Source organism: Scaptodrosophila lebanonensis, unplaced genomic scaffold (genome assembly GCF_003285725.1).
Source record: "Scaptodrosophila lebanonensis strain 11010-0011.00,11010-0021.00 unplaced genomic scaffold, SlebRS2 tig00000001-arrow-pilon, whole genome shotgun sequence".
In the NCBI taxonomy this organism is placed as follows: domain Eukaryota; kingdom Metazoa; phylum Arthropoda; class Insecta; order Diptera; family Drosophilidae; genus Scaptodrosophila; species Scaptodrosophila lebanonensis.
In genome coordinates this window covers 14795200-14811900 of record NW_022060529.1, presented here as the reverse complement: position 1 = coordinate 14811900, position 16701 = coordinate 14795200, and positions in this window count along the sequence as shown.

Genomic DNA, 16701 nt, shown 5'->3' with positions numbered 1-16701 from the left:
ATGTGCGCAAAATGTTCATAATTGCAACGTTTTAATCACTTAAGATATCTGCTTAAAAATTCACAAAATGCTCATTTTAGCCGATTTATTTATGACCACAATAACTTGCCAACAGGTCCTTGAGGCATGCATGCAGATGTGCCGCATTTACTTTATCGTCAACCTAATTGAAATATTGTTTAACGGTCACATTTACACTGCATTTCTGCACGCTGCCAACTCGTGAAGAGACAAGTGACAAGTGAAGAGTGCAGTGAGTGCGAAGGGAGAGCGGAGAGTGAAGTAAAATTTAAAATAATTTGATAACATGCTTGAGTGCCTTTCGCCTTGCGCTAGAAAACAGCAAGTGTGACAAAGAGAGAGAGAGAGAGAGGGAGAGTGGCAGACTGAGAGTACATAACCACGTTTTGAGTTTGCACTCCATCAAGTGGAAAATCAAAATTAAAGACACCCACACATACACACACCCATTTACCCATACATTTACGATTGGCTATACATAGCAAGACAAACAGTGAGACAGCTACGGCGGAGCAACAACAACGGCCTGCGGCATCAAGCCGCATTGTCGAACACGTTGCATTGCTGGCCACAGTCAACTAGCAGCGAGAGCAAGAGAGAAAGAAAGTGGGAGAAAGGGAGGGACTCAGGCCAGACCATACCAGACCGCAAACTAGTGGTTTCTGTTGACAGTTTTAATAAGGCAGGCCAATGGCACAACGTAAGGACGAACATGTCCGGCCAATGCACCAACACCGACAGCATGGGCGCAACTTCTGTCTATGGCTGCCAATGCACGTCTATTGAGTTTTAGTTTTCATTCTATTCGACAGTTGTTGAGGCGACACATTCGACTTTACAAAATTTCTGGACCGCAAACATTCAGGACCCTGTCATGACTTGCTGCTTCATTCAATCTACTTGTACATCTGTTTGGCCCAAATTTCTCGTTTTATTACAGCTTACCGCTTAAGTTTAAAACTGACACTAACATTAAATGTGCAGCATTTTGCCAACAAATTGTAACAGCGCGTCGGCTTGTGCCTGAGCTCGTCATGGTGCAGCAAAAAGTTGAGCCCAAAAAAAGTTGAGCAACTGTCTCCATTGGCATTGTTGTATCAGTTTCATGCGCCCATACAATTCCTTTGATATCGTGTTATTTTTAGCGCCGATGAGAAACCTAATTTGACACTCTTCAAGACGTATCGTCTTTCTCGGGTAGAACGAACTCTTTTTTCCAGCTAATCATCTTATTCATATTTATTTCATAGAATTTTGCAAAAGAGATTTAAGCCAATTAAATCCAAACAAATCTTAAAAGTGAGACAGCAGTAAATAATCTGGCACGAGGTGTGTAATGAATATTAAATATTTGACAAATAAGAGCAGGAGAAGAACGTGTAGTTATTACAAGTAGGCGACTGGTAAGCCCCCATCCACGCACAGAATCATATCGGACTTACTGGAGCATCGACTTTATCTGCTGTTTGGCCGGCCAGCGCTATTAAACAACAACAAACTGTTTTAGTTATTGGCAATCTGTGCCAAACATCCGCCGTTAAACTTCCACTGCCATGGCCAGTCACTTTTTGTTTCTATTTTTTGTTCGTTGTTTCTATTTTTTGTTGTCAGCTTCAGCCCCCAGTGGAATTGCTACAGTAATCAATAAGTTCGTATATCCGTCAATGCCATCCTGAACCGTGCCTTTTCCACTCCCATCCTGTCTATAGTCAGCAGCCATATACCCATACCCTTGTCCTTGCCATCGTTGCTCGGTGGCTTGAACGGCGGCCATGCAAAGTAGCTGCATGAATTTAAAAACCAAAAAGTTTATTTTTTCTCTCGCCCAGCTTTGGGTTCGCTTCAAGCACGGACTAAGTCGCCGTTTTCAACTTGAGCGCTTTTGGCGCGCGCCGATAATAATATCAAATTGAGGCCATTTTGTCAGCGCGTCGAATTAAAAGATCCGAACAGAACAGCACCTACAAGGGCAAAAACAGTCGCCAATTTAAGGAAGCCAGCTAACGAATTTTTAATGCTGTCCACTGCGAAAGGGTTTGGCCAACAGAATGCCATGAAGGATGGCGCATAATTTGTGCGCAAATTAAAGAGCACATTAATGAAAGTCTCTGCGGAGCTGTGTTTAACGAGCCTTTCACAAAAACGTAGCATGCTTTTCAGCTAACGCTGTGAGTGCGCGATTAATCGGCAACTTGAAATGCTTTAAAATGTCTGAAGAGCATGTCAAATAATTTGTTCATATTTGCGGCAAGCTTAAATAACACACAATGCAATCAAATTCAAATCAGAAACACTATTCCAAGTGCGTGCAAAAGAGCAAAGCTCAACTCAATATTGGCAATTGTTAAGCTCGAGAGTGGAGGCCAATACAAAATAAGCTCGCGCCACCTTCCCAAAATATGGGATTGAAAGGACAAGCTGCTGCTTTGTATGAGCAACGGCAATGCAATCATCAACAACTAACCCCACATTGATGATTACTATATTATTATCATTATCGTTATGATTATGGCTGTCATCAGAGAGAACGCGACAAGGCGTGGCACGGAGACAAGCAGTTTGTATTATTAGCAGATCGACCGCTTATACAAGTATATCTTCATTTGTACCCCAAGTTTTTAAGTAGGCTAAGCAAAAACAGGACCAGACGCAATAAAAAGACACTAAGTGGGTGTCGAGCAAATATCCGACGCGACGTACACAAATCTCTTTATAATCGCGTCGGCTCCTCCAACGCGCAATGAACTCGCGGGCCAGGGTTTTGCCTACGCTCGAAATATATTGTATTTGCTGTCATTTGGCAATCTTAATATTTTACAATTACATTTCGCTCGAAATGGTTGCTTCTTCGCCTTCGCATTTTCTTTTTCTCTGTCTGCTCCTGGAGCTATATATGTACACAATAACTGACATATAAATTCTATATGTATACTCGTATGTATGTAAGTAGGCCTACGCACACTCCCTTGCCAAAACAGGGTCAGTCTCTGTGTCTGTCTTCCCGTCTTTTTTGTTAACGCCTGCGGCTACTAGTCGCGTGTCATATTGCCCTTTTACAGTGGCATTCAAGATGTGTTTGCTTGTGTGGGTGCGTGTGTGTGTGTGTGTGTGTGTGTGTGTGTGTATGGGAGCCCTTTTTGCAAAAGTTTTATAGTATTTTTAACGAAAAAGAGCTATGAATAAAATTAACCAGCTTTTAAATTCAATCCACTTGTTCAACTGTGCTTCATTGAGGCTCTGGTCAAGAATTGAAAAATTGTTGTTCCATTAATGTTAAGTTAAATTTATACTAAATATCGCCAAATAAGTTTCACATTTGAGTGACCACATTGAAAACATTTAAATTTAAAACAACGTAAAGGTTATGTCATTATTTTCTTCAAAAGCATGCCAGCAGATATAAAACTGAAATTTGAAATTTGAATTCCCAGCAGCAAAATTAATCAGAAACATGTCTAAATTTAGTCAAAGTTATCTTAAAATTTAATAATTGTCTAACCCAGCACAGATCTTCAATAAAAATTAAAGATTTTAAAAATTGAGTTGCTGATATATTTTTTTTAAAACGAAGAAACCATTGACAAAACAACTTGAAAAAAATAATAATATGCCAATGTTAGAAACTAGTATACTCCTTTATTTTTCTAATAACTTTTCAATTTGTCTCATATGGTTTGTTTACAGCACAAGTGATTTATCAAAACTCTCAAAACATGCTGCGATGCCAAAAAGTTATGAGAACTTCTACCTTTCAGTCACGAAGTGTCTTCGAATTGATTGACAATATTTTTAACGTTAATTTTAGCAAAGGGAAAGATTTCTTATAGTTTTCAAGTACTTAGTTTATAAATGTTGAGCTCTCGATTCTGGGGAGGTACTATAAATGTCTCCTTTTCTTAAAATGAAAATTGTTCTCTGCCGTTGTCGAAGAGTTTGCCCGAGGACGACAAAGTTCATGTCTTATTGCTGTTACTTTCATGCTTTACTTATTGTCGCGTACCTTTTGCCTTGCGAGGAATGTTGTTTGTGATTTTCCTCTGTTTTTTACTTTGACCCGACATTCGCTTACATTTTTGTTTGAATTACGTGCGTTTTTTGCGTACTTTTGATTTTATTTTTATTTTTTTGTTTTTTTAAAGCAGCCAAGCGTTAAGCGCGCTTCTGAATCCACCGAATCTGTTGTTCTTGTTGTTGTGTGTGCGTGCGTGCGTTTTTTCCCGTTCCTTGCTCCTACTTGCTGGCATACTTCATTTTCTGCTTGGTTCCTGGTTCCCGGTTCCGGGCAACTTTCATTTAAAAGTCTTGTATTTCCAACGCAGCCGCCGCCGCGTCGTGGCATTTGTGTAAATTGGATCTCTAATTCAATTTTGTGTGAATTTTATTCGTTGCATACATTAGGGGGCGACGTGTGGGCCTCAAAAGTTGTTGATGATGTTGAAACATCAGGTTGAATAGCAGCTGTGCTCGCCAAGGTGTGCGTCTCCTAGTTGTTTTCAGTTGTAATTACACACTTAACAATTTAAGGACTGCCGCCATTAGGCTTTTTAATTAAAACTTTGATAAATAAGCTCAATTCAGCCGACAGATATTTGGCATTTAGCAAACTAGGCGACGCACGTAACACTCGTAATACTGGAGGTGCGAGTCGCAATGCGTTTGTGCGCTCCGGTAGGGTATATCTAGGTATATCCCTGTACCTCTCCCCTTTTCTTTGGCAGCAGTGCAGCATTTCATTTTAATTGAAATTTGTTTGGGAAATGAATCCCAAGCAGAGCACAGCAGTGAACACATGGAAATGTCAGTGGTGCTCGGTTACAAACGGATGTCGCATCAAATTCATTTCATACGGAAGCTTCGGGAAAAAAATTGGACAAATTAATATGCTGGCTGTATTGAAGGCTATAGAACAGGGGAAAAAAGTTTTACATTTAATATGTTTTCATTCCATGCTCTACAGCAAATTGGCTTCATTTTGACCTTGCCCTTGGCTTTGAAAGCCAGCATAGTTAAATTTGTTTATCAACTGTTGCCAAGGCAACGCTTTTCACACACACACACACCCACACAAAGCAAATTAAATATCATGTATGGGATACAATATAAAATGCAAAAAATTAACAAGCTTTTATTCTGTGTAAAAAGGAAGTTCATTATATTTCAAAATTTGTCATTTGATGTGTCTGCTGTCTGAATGAAATGACACAAACAGTAAGTACAAAGTCTATTTTTACACATCCGTCATGCTCCTCAATTTCAATGTCAAAGTCGTTTGATGTCTATATCAGCTTTGACCCTAAATTGTACTCCATTACATGCGAGGCAATGCAATTATTTTAAAATACTTTTCCTACACCGTTTCATATGTTCATAGACAGTCGTTTGTCAATATGCTAGACTACAAACGGAAATGTAAAATATTGGAAATGAAGAAATGGCTGAACCAAAAAGTAATCGGAACCGGAAATACAAGTTTGCGTTTTACATATTTTTCTTTTTATTTCTTCTTCATACCTGACTATCAAAAACAATTGTCAAGTCGACATTTTAATTGTTTCGTATTTTTGTATTGTTTAGCTTATTTAAGAAATTCGTATATTTTTACAAAATTTCATAAACATAAGTAAACATGTCAAAGGGGTTTTCTTCTTAATTATAACTGCAATCTTTGACAGTTATTTTTACTAACACATTCTACATCCAAATCATTGAAATGCAGCTGACAGGCAAAAGTTTGTCATTCATATTGCTTATCGCTGGAAAACAAATAACAGTTGTTCCGCATAAACGCACTTGTGTAGATTAGCTCTCATGAATTCCCACATCATCATTAAATTGCAGGGCGATTCATATTTGCCATTTTACACATATGCAATGCATATTTTTGCATTCGCTTTGATAAATAGATAAAAATTTATTGCCTGCATGGCTAGCACAACTGACATCCGCACACCATACGAGTACTATTTCATGGCATTTGTTTCAATTATTCACATTTATTCAAAGCAATTTGAGACTTCCTCCAGACAACAACGGCAAAAAATCCAACAGCATGCATATAAATTTGCCTCAAATGCGACCAGGCGTGCCACAGCCGGAAAATGACAAGGCAGCTTCCAACGCAACGCAGCACGCAAGTGGTTGTTGAATGTACACACATACAAGTATATCCATATAGTACACGCATTGATATATACATACATACATACATACTATATCGTATGTATGTAAAGCGAGCTGCCGAGTCGACGCCATGGTATTTCCCACAGTTTTGACGCCCTGTGAGTCTACTGTGTGATGCGTATAAATTTTTATTGCACTCGACACACCAAGACACGATCGTAGTTACAGAAAGTCAACAGCAAACACCACTGCCCACTTAAATAGAGAAGGTCGGAGCTGTTTTGATTTCTAATATTCCAAATCTATTATCATAAGTTGTGCTAAGTCTGCTTGTATTATTATTGTTTTTTCAATCGAACATTTTAAGATATCGGATCGACTATAAAAGTCAAAGTTTAAAAATTGAGGTTGAGTTCGCTTTTAATAAAGAAAATTTAAAGAACGCAACTCATAAGCGTTTTGCACTTGATTGAAAAGTCTTATTTAGGCCACAAGGCATATTTTTCTTAATACTTTTGATATGCATATTTGTATTAATTTGAAATAATGAGGTATATATTGTCTATTGTACATATATTACTTAATTTAGCTATGAGCTATTTATTCACCAATAAAGTATACAAGTATGCATGAAGTCACTTTTTTTTTATACTAATTAATTAATTTAACATTCATAGCGCTGGTAGACAAATTTGTAATTGTATTAATAAGAATCTAGCAGAATTAAAATTACAATTCCTTTATGATGTAATGTTTTCTAGTAATAAAATGTTTATGAATCGACTATATATTTGTATGTACAGGGTGCGCCATCCTTTATGTCGGTATGTAGATATTGAATAACTTTGTCGTTAGTGAACCGATTGACTTGAGTAGACCAGCGTTGAAAAACTCAGTTCAATTGTACAGAACCAAATTAAATAAAAATATCTCATACTTGAAAATCGGTTGTTTATTTTCAAGGATATTCAATGTTTGCATACCGACATAAAAGATGGCGCACCCTGTACATGTATGCGCCCAAAAAAATATCGATGTTCAATTTTACGGTGTTTATTATGGCGCTCTTCGCTTCCGATGTATACCATCGATGTTCATTTCGGACTTACATATATAACTAATCAGAATTACTCAGTGCTTGAGCCAAAAATTCTTTTCTGAACTGAAAGATGGAAAAACCAATGTATAATATGTAAATTAATTTAACTAAGCTTTTGAAAAAGTATGCAGTAATTGTAGCAAAATATATTAACTTATACTATCTAAATAGGACAACAAATTGTTTGAAGTTTGTAACATTATGTTTTTTTCGTAACAATACTTTTTTTTTAGTAATTTTCCGGGTAGGATCTATTAGGTATATAGTAATGGTAGGTAACAATGAATCTATCAACTATAAACTCGTCGTTTTTGTAAGCCTCCCAATTCGATATATAATACAATGTTTCTTCCCAGACTCAAATATCACAGCCTTTGTTTAAGATATTATTCTTCCTGTTCTATATTCAGAACAGTTACAGCTCTTCAGATAGAACTAATCTGAATTGACTTAGTCCATTTTAAATTTGAGATTACTTTATACTTGATTCAAAAAGGCTCTCAAGCAAATGTAAATGCAAAACGTGATAAATAAAAGGCAGATTTTTTTTTTGTTATATTCCATTCCATTCTATGTAAACGATGTCTGAAGAAGCTGTACCCATAGAAAGGAAGAGTGTTGGCTATAAGTGGATTAAATAGATAAGCCTGATATGCACAGCATACAAAGCTTAACCAAAACAGAGCAAGCATAACAAGCTCAGCTTAGTCGATTCAATTTTTCAAATTATAGTTTCAAATATGAAGGTAATCTGTTCCTATGCAAGTGAGCGGAGATATGTATGTGACCATATTGTACATGACTCGCTTTGAAAAGTTGCCAAAGTTGCTTCCTGGGGTAGCAATAAGCGAGAGGCAATTGATGTCTTGGCATGCAATTACATACTATATTCTTCATGTATAGTATACATGTATGTGTGTATCTATGTATGTTTGTATAGTGTGTGCGATTGTATGAGCGCGTCTGCCTGTTAGAGTCATTTTGACGCCAATGCGATTAACCTACATACTTGTAATGCACAATGGCAGACACAGAACGGATCTCTGTTTTCTGTTTTCCCATTTTATACTTTTCAATATTCGAATCGAGCTGATTTCCTGCAGTGACAGTGAGAGAAATTCAGCAAAGTTTCCCAGCAAAGTATTGCATACGTGTGCAGTCATGCAAGTGCAGTGTTTAGCGTCCTTGCAAGTGATGATGAGACTTATGTGTGTGTGTGTGTATGTTTGCAAAAGCTTTGCATACTTTTGTGCGCGCTGCCTGACACTTTGGCCGAAAGACAAACAAAAAGGAGCATCAAATTGAGATGCACTGGAAATAACATTAGAAAGGTCTTCAGTGTGTGTGTGTGTGTGTGTGTGTGTGTGTATGTTTGTGTGTGTGTGTGTGTGTGTGTGTGTGTGTATCAGTGTGATACAGCTGCGGTTTGTTTGTGTTTAATTTGTACACAGCCAGATGTTGACAATCGATGTTGTTGACGGCGTCTCTGATGATGACGAAGCCAATGACAACGTCCACAACTACGGCCACATGATGTCGTCATTTCAGCAAACCGTTGCGCCAGCAGACTGGTAGCACAGTTTCCCATTCCTGCACTTTGGGCGGTTTGGGAGCATGTCGGATGGGTGTTGAAATGTGCAAGATGCTCATGACCTGATAAAACTGTTGGCGACTGCATTTTTTGAGCACGCGCGCTCACATCGAATGCCAACACGTTGCCGGCAGCATGACATAGCACGATGCTGGTATGGGTGCTATATACAGAGTACATAATGCGACATTAAGTGCATTCGTCGGCCATCCCACCTGCCGCTCCTGCTCTTTGCTCACAATCAACTTCGTCATGCGCCTGATTAAGTTCTTGCATTAATTTTCTTACACGCTGTATCTTGTTAGCTCAGCTATTAGTTGCGTACCGTTGTAGCAGTGGCAGTTGTTGTTGTTGTTGTTGTTGCTGCTGGCGATGTTCTTGCTGCTGCTGATACTAAGCACCACTTTAGCCATCAGCTTGCTGTTGACCTTTTTCACCTCCTCTGTCTTGCTGGCTTTTATGCTTCAACTTCAGCTTCGGCAATCAAATTTATTGAATTTCCCCAAAACGCGACCGCAAATTTCTGTTATATACGTCCTTTTTTTCTTTACCAAGGGTTTTCTTTGCATTGAACTGCTTGATTACAAAACGTAAACGCGATTAGATTACATTAACCTTAACGAGATGCTGCGCTGCTAAGCATCTTTTCAAAGACGCCGTTTGACGACATACCATGAGAGGTGGGGGTCTAAAGAGTCGTTCACCTTCTAGACTGGTGCAAATGGGAACTTTTGTTGTCAGATTGCGAAATAATCAGATGGTTCTGTTAGGGTTTCCACGCAGCCTGTGGCCATTTTTGTTTCCCAACACATGTTAAACGTGAATGGGTGAATATATGTACAACTCAAAAACCAAATAAAAGCATTTATATTATATACTGACAAACAATTTAGTTCTTTACTGGAGGGTTTCAAATTAAATCAAAAGCAAAAACATTCGCCTGGCGAATTCTTTTTGAAAAACTGTAAACAGGCTTTGTTTTTAAATAAACTTTTTGCTGTTACGGTTTTTATTGCTTTTGATTTCATATCTACACTCAGACAAAAAGGAGTACTGTGTTCTAAAATCCGATATGATCGCTGTCGATAGTAGGATAACTAATAAAGTTTTTGGTTGAAATGCCAAATCCTACGTTGAATAAGAATCACATTTGGACTTAAGAATAGGGTTGATTTTCAATTTAATTTATTATTAAACAAATTGAAAGAGTATTCGTTTGCAATTTGCCTTGAACTTGAAATCAAGAACAATTCTTTAATTCGATTTGAAACATGTGCAAAATCGGCCGTGCTTTGATTTGTAGATTTTATATTTCTGTCTCGCCCAGCCTAGTCCATGCTACTAAAAGCGTATACTCACTGGTAACTGCATCTTATGTAAGCGGTTTGCGTCCACATTGGTCCAATTAGCGAGTTTGGTGAAACAGAGTCGCACATATAGTTCAAAAGTGCGACTTCATTGCGCTAATTCCATTTGCGTGCTGTAGAATTAATTTGTTTTCCATGAAGCACCGCAGCGGCCACAATCAGAGGGCAAAGGCAGTTGCAGCCAAGTGCACAATTGCTCATTAAGTCGCCCACGGCACTCACAATATCAACAACAGCAACAACAACAAGGCAATGGCAATCTAATGAGAGCGCCCGAGTGTTGCACAAGTGGCGAACACTGCCAACTGAGCAACTAAGCAACTGAGCAAAAGTTGTGCTCACATTGTGGCGGCGCTAAATTCAGGCACCTCAGCAAAGTTTTTAATAACACTTAAGCGACAGAGATATAAAAAAAAAAAAAAAACAGCAACAAAAATTCGAGGAGGAGCGCGACTCGAATGAACCCCTCGACGCGACCTCCAACTCTTGACCTGGCCACGGAAGAAGGGTTAGCTGGGCGTTTGTTTTTAGGTCGGCAGCACACTGCAATTTGCTGTGATTAGGATGTATATAATAGGATGTATGTATATAATATAAATAAGTGGCAGTTAGTGACCCATTTTCAGCACACCATTGAGCCAGAAGAAGGCTTCAACGCCAGCTGGCAACAGAGGCAGCTCAGACAGCGGCAGCGGCGGTGGCAGTGGCAGGTGGGCGCACATTATGGCGCGTAAGTGTTACATACATAGTTGTGTGTATCATCATCGCCACCATCATTGCCTCAGCCGGGCCCTTTGGGCCTGTCATCAACTGTTTAACTACTACGCTTATGAAACTGTGGCTGGGGCCACGTGGCAGACACGACGCCACTTTTAATCATTAAGCACGACTGTCGGCAACTATAACTACAACTACAACTAGTTGGCAACAATGCCAGCAGCCATCAGCCAGCAGCCAGACGTTAAGTGTTGGCCAAGTTCTTGTTTTATTTTATTTATTTACTTTATTATTTTTTCGGACAAGCGTTGTTCTTGCTTGGCTGCATCGTAAAATAATCTGTTTATTGTTCTGCGGCCTCATTAAAAGTTCAAACTCATAGCCATAAATTTCACAACAACTCACGCTTTGCATACCCTGCAGTGCCTTTGTGCGGGTACTGTTGACCTGGCCTATGGCCATATGTTTGTAATTTGTAGATGCTAGCGCCTATTTGTAAGCAACATAAAGCCTATTTTATGATTTAAGCGCCAACAAGCCACAAAAGCAACATGCACGCTCACATTCACAAATTCACGAATTCACACGCCCACCCACATGCCAGAAGTTAATCACTTTTGTTTGGCGTCTAAGCGTATAAAACACACACACACACACGCACATATACGTACAGTACTGTTACTCGGTTGTAGGGCGAAGGCCTTATAGGCTCAAAGGCCTTCGCAAATTTTCAGGCAAAAGCGCTTAGACAGCGACAGCTGGGCCATAAACTAAAGCACCTGCAAATAAACGACAATACTGGCTTATAACAAATGAATTACATTTTAGGACTCGACAAGCAACTATGTCTTAATTAATTTTCGGGTAAATTAAATTGCAATCGAATGCATGCACAAGTATGAGTGTGTTTAAGGACCTAACTGAGCCACAATGAAATGACAATAATATTGTGCAAATTATGTGCGATACTTCTACTGCCTAGAGGTTTGCTTTTCTGTTACTGTAATACTTTCTTAAATAAATATTTGTAATTAAAATTGTTTCTTTTTGTGGGAGTACAAAACATATGGTAAGATTTTGGGGATAATTAAAGAGCAAACATAAATTAAAACTGTCTCTATTTTGTAGTTCCAGCTCAAACTCGAACTCTGAAAAATTTTATTATATATATAAATACTGCCTACAGGTTTGACTTTCTGTTACTGTTATACTTTCTTACGGGATAATATTCTTCAATATGCGGTCAACGTTTTACGAATAAATATTTGTAATAAAATTGTTTGGATTTATGCGAATACAAAACATATGGGAAGACTTTGGGGATAATTAAAGAGCAAACATAATATAATATTGGATCTATTTTGTAGTTCCAACTCAAATCCGAACTCTGTAAAATTTGATTAAATATTAATTTTTATCAGATTTAAAACTTTTCACTGGATATTTCGATTATATTTTGACAAGATGGTAAAATTTTTCAATCAATTTATTTCAACAACAGACCCTAAAGGAGCAATCGGGAAAGACGTCCAACCTTTTATAGGATGTTTAAAAACAATAGGAATAGAAGCAATCTCTGTTGGTTATATCTGAGCGATAGATAAAGTATGGCTGACATATATGACTTTTAAGCCGTTGGCAGGAAAACAAGTTAAAACGATTGACCTTATCGCAGTTCACACACTCTGTTTGTTACCTTGAGCGTGCTTGTGTCTGATAGCTGAAGGTTAACATGTTATGGCAAAACAAAGGCGCGCTGGTGTCAAAATGGCCACTTGTGCAATCAAGCGGAAGTGATGCGTGGCACACACACACCTCCACACCCATACATTTAGCAACCCACACAGCATGGCATGCCAAAGTGTAGAAAAACTTTTTTGCGCGCAGGATCTGTTTCTGCGGCCGGCAATTGGCCGATTGACCGACAGACCGACAGACCGACAGACCAACAGACCAGTCGACTGACCTGCCAGTCAACAGACTGGTTGTGCCTCAACTTTGGCATCCCTGCGGCATTCTCGGTATTTTAATAAACTACATCCCATGCTGATCTATGGCCGACCGCACCACTGGCAATATGTGCGAACGTTCAAAACAAAATTTATGCGGAAGAACGGTGGCTAATGAATATTTATAAATCTGCCCGACTATTTTCAATATGCTGCCCCCCCGGCAAACTGTTTCATATTGTCTAGATGCCTTAGATGGATTTATGTGTTGCTCTATCTCATCATCTTCTTCTTCTTCTTCTTCTTCTTCGTCATCTGCTCCTTCTATCGGATCCATATCGTAGGGAACATTATTCATTTGAATTATTTGCTCAGCATGTTTATCTTGGTTTTTATATGCAACACAATGTGACAAATTCCGCAACATTTGCAAGACTGCGAGTATGGGGTTGAGCTTGTCGGCCACAGCAACAATGCTTTGAGTTCCGGCTTTGGTCAGATTCCAAAGAAGCACCACTGACATTGTCACTCGCTTTCTAATCCTCTGCTAGTTGTGTGAGTTTTTAAGCCAGTCCAGCCCGTCCAGGCAGTCCAGGGTTTTACCATGCCGTATGAATGCTTGGCGTTGACATTACATTGTGTTGCTCTATGCATGTGCCTGTGAGGGAGTGTGTGTTAGTGTGAGTGCAAGAGTGCGTGTGTGCGTGTGCGTGTGCGTGTGCAGCCTTGAATGTACTTTGCTTGTTGTGCTTATAAGTACTCTGAGTTGCTTTTGCTCTGCAAATGTACTTTTGATGACATTTTAAATGCTATTGTGGCTTTCGTGCCAGCTGGCTTTAAAGACCTAATCAATAAGCCGCTCCAAGCAACAGTCATACAAGTATCTCAACAGATTCAATTGGAACTTTTCCCAAAATGCTTGCGGAAGTGAAACGAAGCATATAACTGTTACTCAGGCAAAAAGTAGAGGAAGAAACCCCGAAAACAAAATAAGCAGAAACACCTCTGTTCGAGATTGAAAAAGAAAAATTGTTTTATGAAAACAAATCTGGTTTGAATTTTTTTGCTCTCTTTTTTTGCGCTCAAAACAAACAAAACACGCACGTAAGGGAAAACTTTTTAAGGAATTTGTTGAGTTGTTGACACGCCGCGCCGCTTCATTTTTCCAGCATAGAAAAGATGCGCCTTAGTTGAAATAACAAAAAAAAAGAAGAAAAAAATTGTCAACAACAGCAGCGTTTTTGTTTTATATACATATATATTCGGTTTTTATTTAGGTGTATGGTTTGTTTTAAGATAGCAAAAATTTATTCAAGCCTGCGCTTCAAAATGCTTTTGCATTTTAAAGCGAAAGCGTCAAAAGACAAAGGAAACTCCTTGTAGGGCCCAAACATTTTTTCACAGCTGTTTGTGCGCACCGTATAGGTCTATCAGACTTAATTAAATTTGTATATGTATATAGCATTGCTAAACCGAAGGCTTGAGGTTCGAGGAGCATGTGTTGCCTACTTGTCGACTGCCGAAAATTGAATTAATTTTTCATCTCTTGGATTTGTTTTAGACAGCGGCCCAAGAGTTGGGCAATGCCCCAGGCAGAGCATAATATTTTTCACCAAGTTGCTGAATAGAAAATGAAGCTGTAAAAATCGAAAATCAACAGTACAGACCGAACTTTGAATTTGCAAATTAATTTAATCGTAAATTGCAATGGTTGCGGTTGAACTTTGATGAGATTCTTGATTGTAAATAAAAGAATTTTGAAATCATTTAGCATTTTCAATTATAAAGTTCACTTACACTTTGCTTAACCACACCACATAACGTCTTTGACTTTAGAAAATAAATTGACAAATTATTAGATTAAAATGTGAGCACACAATTATATTAAAGGCATGAACCGAGCTATTATAATGTTAATAGTGGTGGAAAGCAAATAATGCAAATTTCTGTTGCCGCAAAAATATTCCGAAAAACATTTTTAATTGTGTGTAAGCTATTGTTATCCAAAACTTTTACCGTGCCGTTATCATCACCCACACACACTAAAAAGAGCTGCCCTGCATGGAAAACAGAATTTTGTAGTGTCTATGGCCGCTCATAGTTTTAAGCACTATACTATACGTAAATTGAATTTCAAAAATACATATTCATTTTACACTCACTGGTTTACCTTTTGGCATGGCCTGCTTTCTCTATTTGGCACAGGCATATCATGACCCACCTATTTTTCAGGGAAAATAATACGTAATGGACAAGTTAAAGCCGTTGCACTCAACATATAGTACATATAGAGCATATGTACTTGCATGGGTTTGTGTGAATATGCGGCTTGTAAGCACCAGTTGCCTGCAAATCAAACTACAGCTGGCTCCTCTTCACTTTCAATGAAAATGCAAAGCATATGGCATTTACTGAAACTATTTTCGATTTCCTCAATTGTCACTTTTCAAGTGACGACTCGTGTCATTTGTCAAGTATTGCACAAGAATGTCAATTGTCACAAAGCTGATGTTATGCCTGTGTTATGAAAGTATTTGTAGCTATTCCTTGGTAATATATTGAAAAATGAATATGCATCTGTACATGCATGGATTAAATAGCCTTTATAGAATATATGCACTGCCAATACGAGTAATGCTTATACCGAGAACAAGGTACACTTCTTCTAAAATGCTGTTTTTAAATAAGCACACCTAAATCGCATCTGATATATGTATATAAACAATTGATTAAGTCTACATAATTGTACTTGACCCACAAAATTTAAATATACCGGCACAACTACAACTCATAGCGAAAATAACCATCATTAGTGCTTAAGTCACGCAACTGCTGAAAAGTTATTTGGGAATTATTGTCAAATTTTGCTTTTTTTAATATATTCAAAATTAATTAAATTTTATTTAAGAGAGAGTAGAATTTTTAATGCTTTATTCTTTATTTAAGATCTGCCCTAAGAAGGACAATTATTAAATTATATGGTAGCAATTAAATAAGTTCAATCAGGCGTTCTGTCATGATGGTTGTGACGTGATTAAGCTGGAATAGAATATTTAATAGTGTACCAATTTGTGTTTCTATAGATTTCTATTAAATTGAATAATACTTCAGTCTAGAATTTTTCTATGAGTGTACATAGGAGGTGCTTATACTGTCTCTGTCGTCAATTGTACTTTTGTGTCAATGTGCAAGAGAAACTTTCTCCAATTCATGTTTCACAATTCTATCATTGAATTGAATTAAATGATATCATTCTACATTCGATTAAGTTGTGATGATGATGGCAAAGTGTGCTTCAGCTATTAGTCGGGGGCATTTTTCTTTACAAATTGAGTTTGCAGCAACTTAATTATATCAAGGCGCAATTAGATCGAAACAACGCATGCATGCAAGGACCTGTTCGAAAGAGCCAATTTGTCCGTAAAGCAGGTGCAAATGAGTGCCAGCAACAACTGGGAAAGGAAACTGCACTTGGGCCTCTGTATCTGCTATGGACTCTACAAACTACTCAACTACAAGTATGTTGCTTGCGCTGGAAATTGAATTGCCTGCCTGGCTCCAGTTGCCAGACCACTTAGCATGCACACACATCGAAGTTTCTGCCTTCCAAAGCGTATATAGTATGTGTAAGTTGAAAGGAGCTCAGCAGCAGCTACCGTGTTATGTGTAGGTGCAATAAACCGGTAGCTGTCTATCTTTTTTTATGCACAAAGATCTTCCTGCCGGTAGAGTGTTTCCTTTTTTCCCCGCACTAGTATTTGCATAAAGTCAAGTACTTAAAGGCTGCCAACTCGCCATTTACATGTTTATGTGCTTTCCAGCAGTGCGGCTTACATG